We start from the raw sequence: 13,162 nt of genomic DNA, 5'->3' as shown, positions 1-13,162 counted from the left end.
ATTTCTAGTTTATCCTGTAGGAGCTTAAGTCAGTCCAAGGAGGACATGTCCATGAAGGACAAAAGAAATTCATTATACTGTATCAGGTCAATTCTTTGCTTTCCCTGTTCATTTTCTTACTCATTAGTGATTTCCTTCTGTTCACCTAGTTAACCTGTCTTCTTTTCTTCTTATCCAAATAAGGATTAGTTCTAAAACAATATTTACTGTGAAACTCTTTTCCAGGGCTACATCTAAGGGCATGATTTACTTATGGGCACTCCCAGTATAATGGGTACATGATGTAGATTCTCTATATATGCAGGCAGCTTTTGATTTAAAAATATTCTGGACTTCCGGAGATTGACATTACCTTTTTCCCTCTGTTTCCTCTACATCCTTTTTTCCAGCTATTGAATCAAATCCCCTGTGCTAGAGGAGATGGCTAAAGAGCAGCACAGAAGTAAGTGAGGGGGTGGGGAGAGAGAGTGGAAAATCTATCAGAAACCTAGTTGGGAATTATATTTTCCCTGCCTCTCCCCCTCCCACCCAAAAAGGCCTACTGTTCTTCCGCGCCACAGTTTGAGCCTGCCATTCTAGAATGTTCCATAATGCAACCATTACTTTCCTGCAGAGGTCATGAAACAGAGTTTTGGCTTTCCGGTCTTGCTCAGAGATCTTCTTCATTTCAGTGAAATACCAGTCCAGAAGCTGCTTTGAAAGGTGTCATATGCCGTCCCCAGCCTCGGTTTAGGAATAACTTGTGCAAAAGCCACAATTGCTCTTCTTTACAAAACCTCTACTGTGGTTTTTGCACATCACTGCTACCTTGCACACAGCCTTTCCTCTTTCTTACAAGAGTAAGAGAAAGTCTTAGCTCTAAGTCAGCTCTGTCACATTTCCGGTTTCAGAGGAGCTAACTCTGAAAATGCAGTAATTTTCCTTGTTCATCAACTTTATGGATACCCACTCCATGGATGGAAAATTCTTGTGTCTTAAACTGCAAATGTCTATTTTACTTGCAATTGGGAGTAGATTTTGAGACAGGTCTTTTGTTTGGAAGTACAAAAATTGGAGAATTAGTAATTGAACCATGTCAGTATGTGATCTCTTGAAATCTTTTGCCTTGAAAACAGCACCCCTCTCCTCCTCAAATAAATTAGCCAGGAATGGTCTTTAATTAAGACAATGGTACCTGGGTGTGGGCATTCCTTTTTAAGTAACTTCCTTAGCTTCAGTTAATTGGCCCATAATTCTTTTTAAGCTTCCTTTTGTTGTCCTGGCTAAATGGGAAAAGGTCAGGGAAAAGAACTGTGAAATCCCAAGGGGTCCCCAGAGCTCTGCTCTCTGACCTCTGTGCTCAGAAGCCCTCACTCCCTCCCCTTCTCCAATTGAAGTCCTTGGCTTCTGGGCTTCCAGAAACCCAGTCCTTCTCAGCCTGGAAAGTAGCCACACCCACTCCCTCTGAGTCAGGGCTTTGTTACTGTTGTTTAGTCGCTCAATTGGTCAGTGTCTGACTCTTTGGGACCCCATGGACTGTAGCCTGCCAGGCTCCTTTGTCCATGGAATTTTCCAGGCAAGAATACTGGATTGGGTTGCCATTTCCTTCTCCAGGGGATCTTGTATCTCAGGGATAGAACCTTTGTCTCCTGCATTGCAAAAGGATTCTTTACCACTAAGCCACCTGGGAATGGAGAAGGAAATGGCAACCCACTCCAGTATTCTTGCCTGGAGAATCCCATGGACAGAGGAGTTTGGTGGGCTACAGTCCACGGGTCGCAAAGAGTCGGACACGACTGAGCAACTTCACTTCACTCACTTTCACCTGGGAAACCCCCCAGGCTGGGCAAGGAGCAGCTTTGAAGCTTCCCGGAAATTTGCACTTAAAAAGGAGACCTGGGGTGGCAGCCAGCCCCTCTGTACAAAGCCTGCCTTCAGGGAGTCACCCCTCCACCCCACCCCACACACAAGGCCTTGTGGGAAGATGTCACCTGTGTGGAGGGCGGTGGGAGGGGTATCCTTAGGAGAGGACGTGAGGACTGGGGGTTGGGCGAAGATGACGGGCTAGGTGGGAGTGTTTTCCGCCTGCCCCACCCCACTTCCTTTTTCCCATTGTTTCACCAAGTCTTCCTTCTTGACTCACTTTTGTACATTTTCTGTACTTCTCATGTCCTCTTTCTGAACTGAGACTCTTTTCCATCCACCTTGCTGCCATTTCCTCTGTGTGTATGTCTTTTCTCTGTGTTAATGATTCTTTCTTTTTCCTTCACTTTAATTTTTATTTGTATACAATTTTTAAAGGTTACTTTTCATTTACAGTTATTATAAAATATTGGCTATAGTCCCCTTACTGTGTGTCAGTATTTCTTGACATGTCCTATTTCTTGTCTCAGAACCAAATAAATCATTCTGAGGTTGACAACCCCACCCACTGGCAAAGCCTGCCCTCCTCTTGACCCTGAATCTTTTTGTTGAGTGGCATTATTTTTGGATGAGGAGCCTTTTCCAGACTCACTTTGAACCACACCACTTGGGGTTATCCCTGTAGGTGATCTGAGAGGTCAGCCCTGGAAATTAGCTACCCTTTGGGGGATGGGGGCAGAGGAGCAGGTTGTGTGGAAGGACAGGGACTGAGAAGAGAGTGGGGTATCTTCTGCAGAGCACAAAGCTTGGTCTGAACAAAAATGTTCTTAGTAGCAGAAAATGCTTCTAAGGAGGAGCTTGCTTTTGTCACATCTATTCACTGAAAAGGTACTGATCACGTACTGTATACCTGGCACCATTCTAAGTGCTGGAGCTACAAGGGCTAGGAGAACAAGACAGACGAAAAGCTGTGTCTATAGATCTTACCTTCTAGAAAATGCTACTGGACCAGGTGTTGGGACCATGAGTGCTAGTCACAGCCCTACGAGTTATTAGCTATGAAACCTTAGACAAGTTCCTTAACAACTCTCTGAGTCTCAGATTCTTTATCCACCAGACAGGGGTATGGCATTGAATGGATTGATAAGGAGTGCTCTTTAAAGAGCATGGAATACCACACAGATACAGGGTTTTATTATTGTCTACATTCCCCACCACTGGGCTTTTCAGGAGTAGTTCCTAGCCTTGGATCCACAAGAAATGAAGGTAATCTGAGGCTATCTGACTTGGAAAATTCTTTGAGTATATAAGCATACTAGTAATTAAAGATCAGTAGATGGATAAGTAGATGCCAGGTAGATGTATATATACATATTTTACACAAGCAATACATAGCCATGTGGGAAACTTAGAAAATACAAGTTAAAGCAAAAAGATAAAAATCCCCCAGAATTTATCACTCAAAGACAAGTCTTGGGGTTTTTTCCAGATTTATTTCTCTATGCATGTATAGACCAGTGTAGAGCATAACCAGAGGGACCACACATACCCAGGCTTGAAAGTGTGTCTTCTATTGATGAGCATCTTTCACCTCATGTCTCAACTGGAGCAACATTTCGGAAGATGGAGTCATTTTTTATTTTCAGAGATGTGTGGTATTGTTTTCCAATGACTGCTTTAATATGGTGCCACAAACTGAGTGGCTTAAAACAACCGAAATGTAGTCTTTCACAGTTCTGGAGGCCAGAAGTCTGAGATCAAGGTTTTGGCAGGGACATGCTCCCTCTGAAGGCTCTAGGGAAGAATCCTTTTTGGCCTCTTCCAGCGTCTAGTGACAGCCAGCAATCCTTGACATTCCTTGGCTTTTGGCTGCATCACTCCAATCTCTGCCTCCATCCTCACATTGCCATCTTCCCTCAATCTGAGTCCATGTCCAAATTTTCCTCTTCATGTGAAGACATCAGTCGTTGAATTAAGGCCCACCCTACTTCAGTATGATCTCGTCTTAATTTAACTAATATCTGCAAAGATTCTGTTTCCAACTAAGTTCACATTCACAGATTCTGGGTGGACAAGAATTTGGCAGGGGAGGGGTGACGCTATTCAAACCACTGCAAGTGTCAATCCTGTTGCTTATTTGAACAGGCTTTAGACAGAGTTGGGACCCTCATGTCAGGAAAGAGGTCTGTAGGCATCAGTGATCCTGTGACAATAGGGGGCCCCAGAGCTTCCTGCTACTCCCAGTCAGAAAACATCTTGATGTCAAAACCCCTGACTGGATTAGATGTTGCATTAGATGTGGATGTTTTCTGGTGGGAGCCATTCCAGATCCACACTGAAGAGGGACTTCCGTGGTGGTCTAGTGGCTAAGACTCTGCATTCCCAATGCAGGGGGCCAGGGTTCAATCCCCAGTCAGGGAAGTAGATCCTGCATGGTGCAACTAAGACCCAGTGCACCCAGTAAATAAATAAATATATTAAAAAATAAAAATATATCCACATTGAGCAAGATGGCACCATTCACTGTGGCACATTGTGAAAGAGAAAAGTTGTCGGCTCCATTTATTTGCAAGTGAATGCCTGTGTTACAGCAACTCTCCAAGATTGTGATCTTTGTCAACCATTAATCTCTGGGCAAAAATTAACATGGGTGCAGAGAGTGGAGGGGAACATACAGCCAATTTCTAACTACTGCTCATAAGCACTTTGGGGACACTCTCAACTTATTTGTACAGAAGTAGAACTATGGGAACATTCTATTTTTGCCATGATTTTTGCACTAACAGTGTATCAGGGGTCCTTCTAAGTTAGTAAATATATTTCTGTTACCCAAATGTATTTGACTAGAAATCTTAAATCTTTTTTTTTTTTTTTTGGAAATTCTTAAAAGGATATTACTACCTTTTTTTCCTTTTGAACTTTTCCCATACATATATATATTTGCATATATATATATTTGGCCAAAACATGCAGTATGCAGGATCTCTGTTTCTCAACCAGGGATAAGGCCTGTGCCCCTTGCAGTAGAAGCTCGGACTCTTGACCTCTGGACAGTCAGGAATGTCTCCAGAATCTTAAATGTTTTGATATAACGCTTTCACCTCCCACCCCTTCCCTGTAGTCCCTGACATCTTACCATTTCATTGACTCCCCCAAACTTCTTTTGCATCCCCTACCCTGCCAGAGGGGAAAAAAACGCTTCCTGCCTCCGGTGTTCCCTTAATCAGATGCAGACAGGGCTGGATGTTCTTTGCTGGGCTGCTGAGTCAGAAGCTTGGACAGGCCAGCTTCAGTCTTAATGAAGTGGGTCAGGAAGGAAGTGCTGAGAGAGATGGGTGCCTGGTGCAGTCAGTGGGTGGGAGCTGATGGCAATAACAAGATCGGAGCCTTCTGAGAGGCAGCCTGATTCCTGGGAAAGAGCATTGGCTACAAGTCTGGAGGCCTGGGCTAGTTTTACTCTGTTACTAAATTGCTGCCAGACCCTGGTAAGTCATCCCCCTTTTCTGAGCCTCAGTTTCCCCATTTCAGAAACCTTGAGGCGGACCCCAAGAGACACTGTGGGAGAACTGGAGGGCACCCAAGTCAGCCACCATGAAGAGGACAGTCTCCTGGGAGACTCGAGTTGGGAGCAGAAGCTCTCATTTGAGAAATAGCCCCAAGAGGTTGTTGAAACAGATGCAGAAGGGGTCTGGGAGGGACTGCCTGAGCCTTCAGTCAGAACTGAAGAAGAAAGCGTGGAGAAGAGTTAGAAGCTGAGGTGAAGGCAGGGAAAAGAGAGAACCCTGAACAAAGTAAGTCAAGAAGAAGGATTAAGGTAGAGATAGATTAGGGCCCCAGGGAGAGGCTACATGGCAGAATTCAGGGGAATAAGAGCTAGGAACCAGTTTACTGAAGTTCTGGAGTCTAGGGGAAATGCAGAAGGTAGTCCGAGACTGCAGCGAGGAAGGTAAAAAATGAGCTAGAAGCACACAGACAGGTCTTTTATGTTCAAGCATATCAGGCTGATTTCTGAAGAGAGGGGTACCCCTAGATTTACCCACCCATGCAGCACTTGATCCCTGAGACCCTTCATCCTGGAACAAAGAGGGTGTTTTTACTATAAAGTCCTCATAAGGTGGTACTCCATTATAAAGGCACATTGGAAAACCCTGGAATAGAAACTGTGCAGAGCCCAGAGCAAGGCTGTGGTCCCAAGACTGAAGACTCAGGAAAAGAGCCCATGGGCTCCAGCCTCTGGGTCCTTGCTTGGGCTAGTCCCTGTACCTGGAAAGCATTCTTCCCTCACCCAGAAAATTCCACTAGAGTCACCTCTTCCAGGACCTTTCCTCCTCCATACTTTTCTCCTTAACTAGCACTCTTTTCTTTCTCATTTTGGCTCCCCAGACATATCAGAGAGCCTAGTGCTTGCTCAGTCCTGGGCAAATATTTGCTGAACAGATACTAACTACTTGACACTAACTACTCATCACCTTATAAGGACTTTATGGTAAAAACACCCTCTTTGTTCCAGGATGAAGGGTCTCAGGGATCAAGTGCTGCATGGGTGGGTAAATTTGGGGGCAGCCCTCTCTCTTCAGGGCCCTTGTGCAGTCCTGCCATTATTGTTGTTCTTTAGTCACTCAGTCATGTCCAACTCGGTGACACCCTGGACTGTAGCCTGCCAGGCTCCTCTGTCCGTGGGATTTCCCAGGCAAGAATACTGGAGTGGGTTGCCATTTTCTTCTCCAGGGGATCTTCCCTACCCAGTGATCAGACCCAGGTCTCCTGTGTCTCCTGCATTGGCAGGCAGGAAAGCCACCAGGGAAGCCCAATCCTGCCACAGGAAACACCAGTAGGAGAACCTGGGGGACTTATACAGAAAGATGCCACGGGGCTTGTGTCTCTCTGCTAGACACATGGCAGGAGGTGTTTAAATTGTCCAAAAGCCCAGTTATGACTAGAATTTCTTCTAGAATTTCCTTCAAAGCAGATTGCTCCTACTGCTTGGTGGGCTGGGGATGGGGAGGCAGCAGGAAGTGAGGGGACAGAATCCTACCCCCAGAACACAACTCTAGAGTTTTTTTTCTCCCTTAGAGCTAGAGAAAGAGGAATCTCTCACCCATTTTCCCCCAGATACTAAGCCATTGACTGCCTCAAGAACAACCTTCTCTTTCTTGCCTCTTTCCAGGCTTTGCCAGAAGGGCAGGGAGACACTGATGAACACTGACCATCTCAGGCATGAAGCATAGAACCTTGCATAATTTTCTCATCTAATCCTCAGACCCAGCCTATAAAGCAAGAACTATTATTACCCTTGCTTCATAGGCAAAGCAACCAAGGCACAAAGAGGTTCAAAGATATGCCTAAGATCCCGCAGCACATAGGGTAGTCTGAAATGTCTGCTACCAAGATCTGGCTATTTCCACCACCCTAATCTGCCTCTTGGAAGAATTGCTATGCCCAAAGGATATCCCCTTTGAGGTGATTGTTTGAAATAATAGTTAGTATTAATAATATTTATTATTATTTATTATTTTTACTTATTTATTATTCAAACTATTATTATTGTTTGCAGTAATAATTATTATCCAACAATAATAATATATAATAGTATATTATTATATTATTATGTAATAATAATTATAAAATAATTATTTCAATTATTTTCAAATAATTTTCTTAAATGATTATGTTCTATATTTATAGAGGATGTTAGCATGCAAGTAGACATGTGGATAACAAATGAGCACATGCAGCGATGGTCAACATCATTAGCCACTGCCTGCGTGCTAAGTTGCTTCAGTCATGTCCGACTCTTTGCGACCCTATGTAGCCTGCCAGGCTCCTCTGTCCATGGGATTCTCCAGGCAAGAATACTGGTAAGAATACTGGGGTGGGTTGGCCTGCCCTCCTCCAGGGATCTTCCCGACCCAGGGATCTTCCCGACCCAGGGATCTTCCCGACCCAGGGATTGAACCTATGTCTCTTACATCTAACCTGCATTGGCAAGCGAGTTCTTTACCACTAGTGCCACGTGGAAAGCCCCATTAGTCAAATCAAAACTACAATGAGACAATACTACAGACTTGTTAGAAGAGCTAAGATAGATAATGCTGATGATACCAACTGCTAGTGAGGATAAGGCACAACTGGAAATCTTAGTCAAAATGATTCTTTGGTGATAAGAGGCAGAATAGTGGTTACCTTTGTGAGAAGTGGAGGTGATTGGAAGGAGACAAGAGGTGGACTTCGAAGATGCTAGTAAAAATCTACAACTGTTCAATCTGGGTGATGGTTACAATGGCTGTATTTACTTTATGAAAATCCACTAACATGATTTGTGCACTTTTCTGTATATAAAGGTTTACTTCAATAAATTTATCAAAATTATAAAACTCAGGACTTCCCTGATGGTGCAGTGGTTAAGACTCTGTGCTTCCAATGCAAGGGGCGAGATTCAATTCCTGGTTGAGGAGCTAGGATCCCACATACCATACAGCACACCCAAGAAAATATTTTTTAATTATAAAAGTAAAATATTCTCATTATAAAAATAATGCAAAGGGTACAGAGGCATAAATCAAAAATTAAAACTTGTTCCCCGTAAACTCCATTGTACTTCCCAGTGGTAACCACTGTTACCTGTGTCTCTTGTCTATTTAAGCACATAAACAGGGCTTTTCTCACACTAATGGAGAGTGGAGCCATGGTGCCCACAAGTTAGAAACAAAGAGTGGACATTTGTCAAGAAGATTCATCTCGGAGACATAGGATGGAGGCATGCAGCTAGAGATTGAAGATTCTGGTCACACTATCAAAACTAATGTGTGTGTGTGCTAAGTCACTTCAGTCATGTCGGACTGTTTGTGACCCCATGTATACAAAGTTATCACAGGTGTATCTTCTTTGAGAAAGCCTTCCTGGACATTCTTCCTATCCTACTTCCCTGCTGTGACTCTTCCTTAATGCTCCCACAGCATTCTGTGTTCACCTCCACTGGGGCTCTTCTCACATTGTTTTCTGGTTATCTGCTCATGTATTCATGGGCTTTTCTAGATTGGGAGCTCCTGACAGGGTAAGGATTATCATTTTTATTTTTGTATTCCCAGCATCCAGCTCAGCACCTGGGCCATAGTAAGCGCTCTGTGAATGTTGCTTTGAGCAAATGAGCTGATTGAAGGAAAAATCTCCAGAAAATGCATCTTACAATCTCACCAACAAGTGCAACATCTGGATGTAAGCAGCAGATATCAAGCCATCTCAGGCTTTCTGCTGCAGACTTGCGTGGAGAATCCCACAAGGTGCAACCAGAATCCTCAAGGTGAGATAGGACTTTGCATTGGAAGCTTCAAAATGTAATGCCTGGCTTTGAAAGTGAAAGTGAAAGCCACTCAGTTGTGTCCAACTCTTTGTGACCCCATGGGCTATAGAGTCCATAGAATTCTCCAGGCCAGAATACCGGAGTGGGTAGCCGTTCCCTTCTCCAGGGAATCTTCCCAACCCAGGGATCGAACCCAGGTCTCCCGCATTGCAGGACAATTCTTTACCAACTGAGCTATCAGGGAAGTCCACCTGGCTTTGAAGAGGGTGAATAACGCAGTTTACTATGCATTTAGTATTCAGAAAACTAAGATCATGGCATCTGGTCCCGTCACTTCATGGCAAATAGATGGGGAAACAGTGGAAACAGTGGCAGACTTTATTTTTCTGGGCTCCAAAATCACTGCAAATCGTGATTGCAGCCATGAAATTAAAAGACACTTACTCCTTGGAAGGAAAGTTATGACCAACCTAGATAGCATATTAAAAAGCAGAGACATACTTTGCCAACAAAGGTCCATCTAGTCAAGACTATGGTTTTTCCAGTGGTCATGTATGGATATGAGAGTCAGACTATAAAGAAAGCTGAGCGCTGAAGAATTGATGCTTTTGAAATGTGGTGTTGGAGAAGACTCTTGAGAGTCCCTTGGACTGCAAGGAGATCCAACCAATCCATCCTAAAGGAGATCAGTCCTGGGTGTTCATTGGAAGGACTGATGTTGAACTGAAACTCCAATACTTTGGCCACCTGATGCAAAGAGCTGACTCATTTGAAAAGACCCTGATGCTGGGAAAGATTGAGGGCAGGAGGAGAAGGGGATGACAGAGGACAAGATGGTTGGATGGCATCACCAACTCAATGGACATGGATTTGGGTGGATTCTGGGAGTTGGTGATAGACAGGGAGGCTTGGCATGCTGCGGTCCATGGGTTTGCAAAGTCAGACAAGACTGAGAGACTGAACTGAACTGAACTATGCATTGATCTGACTAATGGAAACTAAACAATAACTTTTAAGTTATCTTCCCTTGAGTGTGATGTATTCAGTTAACACATTGATTAGTCAATGCTAATATATATATTGTTAATATATAAGTCCTACATATATATAGGACTTCCCTGGTGGTCAAGTGGCTAAGACTCCATGCTCCCAATGCAATGCAAGGGGCCCAGGTTTGGTTCCTGGCTGGGGAACTAGATCTCACATTCTGCAACTAAGACCCACTGCAGCCAAATAAATAAATATTTTAAAAAAGAACTTTGTGTATGTGTGTGTTTGTGTGTGTGATTTTTAGCCTTCCAGATCCCACAGAAATGCTTAAAAAGTGAATCAGTGTAATTAAATCACTTTGCTGTACACCTGAAACTAACACAACATTTAAATCAATTATACTCTAAAGTAAAATTTTAACAAATTTTAAATAAAAAATGAATACGTATAGGATTATTTGTTGCAGCATTGTTTAATATCATATGACTGGAAACAACCTAAATGTTCATCAAGAGGGGACTAGTTAGATAAATTGTGGTATGTCGTTCATATAATGGAATATTATACAGTTCTTTATAAAAAAGAAAAAAGAAGCACTTTGTTGCCATAAACTAATCTCCAAGGTATAGTGTTAGATGAAAAAAGAATGATGCACACAGCGCATTGTATACTACTGTGTGTAAAAAAGAGTGAAAGAGAATAACTGTATTTGCTTGAATGTACGTAAAAGCATCTCTGGGAGATACTAAGAAACTGACAACATTGGTTGCCAGTGAAGAACTAGGCAGAAAAGTCTGAAAAAAGACTCTACAGTGCACGCACTTTTGTATCACTTATATATCTAACCATGTGAATGTATTACTTAGTCAAAAGTAAATGTAGGGACTTCCCTGGTGGTCCAGTGCCAAAAACTCTATGTTCCCAATGCAAAGGGTCAGGGTTCGATCTCTGGTCAAGGCACTAGTTCCCACATACTTTAACTAAGAGTTCACATGCTGCAACAAAGATTGAAGATCCTGTGTGCTGCAACTAAAACCCGACACAGCCAAATAAATAAATAAATATTTGAAAATAAATAAATATAAAAAGAATGAAATCACAGCAACAATGCTAAACAAGAAAAGATGACATCAACATGAAATAAATTTTAAGGGATATTGGGAAGTAAAAAAGTCAATGAATTTGGGCTAACAGAAATCACAGCAGAAAACACTGCAATTCAAAAAATCAGACTGAGTGGGTTTTCTCAAGAGCACAGCAATCTCAGGGTTGGTAAATGCAAAGAGTGGGGTAGATGGGGAAGGAATAATTATGGTAACTCATTTAAGATCTGGAGTAGGGACTTCCCTTGTGGGCCAGTGGATAAGAATCTGCCAGCCAATTTCAGGAGGCACAGGTTTGATCCCTGGTCCGGGAAGATCCCACATGCCTTGGAGTGACTAAGCCTGTACCCCACAACTATTAAGCCTATGCTTTAGAGCCCGTGATCCTCAACAAGAGAAGTCACCACAGTGAGAAGCCCATACACTGCAACAAAAATCGATATACTGAAAATGAATATACTACCCAAAACAATCTATAGATTCAATGCAATCCCTATCAAGCTACCAGTGGTATTTTTCACAGAACCAGAACAAATAATTTCAAAATTTGTATGGAAATACAAAAAACTTTGAATAGCTAAAGCAATCTTGAGAAAGAAGAATGCAACTGGAGGAATCAACCTGCTTGACTTCAAACTATACTACAAAGCTACAGTCATCAAGACAGTATGGTACTGGCACAAAGACAGACATATAGATCAATGGAACAAAATAGAAAGCCCAGAGATAAATCCACACACATATGGACACCTTATCTTTGACAAAGGAGGCAAGAATATACAATGGAGAAAATACAATCTCTTTAATAAGTGGTGCTGGGAAAACTGGTCAACCACCTGTAAAAGAATGAAACTAGAACACTAGAACACTTTCTAACACCATACACAAAAATAAATTAAAAATGGATTAAAGATCTAAATGTAAGACCAGAAACTATAAAACTCCTAGAAGAAAACATAGGCAAAACATTCTCTGACATAAATCACAGCAGGATCCTCTAAGACTCACCTCCCAGAGTAATGGAAATAAAAGCAAAAATAAACAAATGGGACATAATTAAACTTAAAGGCTTTTGCACAACGAAGAAAACTATAAGCAAGGTGACAAGACAGCCTTCAGAATTGGAGAAAATAATAGCAAATGAAGCAACTGACAAAGAATTAATCTCAAAAACATACAAGCATCTCATGTAGCTCAATATCAGAAAAATAAGCGAGCCCCCATTTTTTGATTTTGGCCCAATCAAAAAATGGGCCAAAGAGCTAAACGGACATTTCTCCAAAGAAGACATACAGATGGCTAACAAACACATGAAAAGATGCTCAACATCAGTCATTATCAGAGAAATGCAAATCAAAACCACTATGAGGTACCATTTCACACCAGTCAGAATGGCTGCGATCCAAACACCTACAAGCAATAAATGCTGGAGAGGGTGTGGAGAAAAGGGAACCCTCTTATACTGTTGGTGGGAATGCAAACTAGTACAGCCACTATGGAGAACAGTGTGGAGATTCCCTAAAAAACTGGAAATAGAACTGCCATACAACTCAGGGTTCAATGCAATCCCTATCAAGCTACCAACAGTATTCTTCACAGAGCTAGAACAAATAATTTCACAATTTGTATGGAAATACAAAAAACCTCGAATAGCCAAAGCTATCTTGAGAAAGAAGAATGGAACTGGAGGAATCAACCTGCCTGACTTCAGGCTCTACTACGAAGCCACAGTCATCAAGACAGTATGGTACTGGCACAAAGACAGAAATATAGATCAATGGAACAAAATAGAAAGCCCAGAGATAAACCCACGCACATATGGACACCTTATCTTTGACAAAGGAGGCAAGAATATACAATGGATTAAAGACAATCTCTTTAACAAGTGGTGCTGGGAAATCTGGTCATCCACTTGTAAAAGAATGAA

General features: G+C 42.4%; 1 long non-coding RNA gene across 1 annotated transcript; it reads left to right on the top strand.

Annotated features, from left to right (window-relative positions):
* Nucleotides 1-5,195: 5,195 nt before the first annotated feature.
* On the top strand, nt 5,196-10,338 carry LOC138986408 (uncharacterized). Its single transcript, XR_011463259.1, has 4 exons — nt 5,196-5,327; nt 7,010-7,302; nt 7,528-7,700; nt 8,931-10,338. It is a non-coding gene; the product is annotated as an uncharacterized lncRNA (long non-coding RNA).
* The last annotated feature ends 2,824 nt before the right edge of the window (nt 10,339-13,162 follow it).

This window comes from Bos mutus, chromosome X, assembly GCF_027580195.1.
Source record: "Bos mutus isolate GX-2022 chromosome X, NWIPB_WYAK_1.1, whole genome shotgun sequence".
In the NCBI taxonomy this organism is placed as follows: Eukaryota; Metazoa; Chordata; class Mammalia; order Artiodactyla; family Bovidae; genus Bos; species Bos mutus.
The sequence above is the reverse complement of the archived record's forward strand: the minus strand, read 5'-3'. Positions and strand labels throughout refer to the sequence as shown.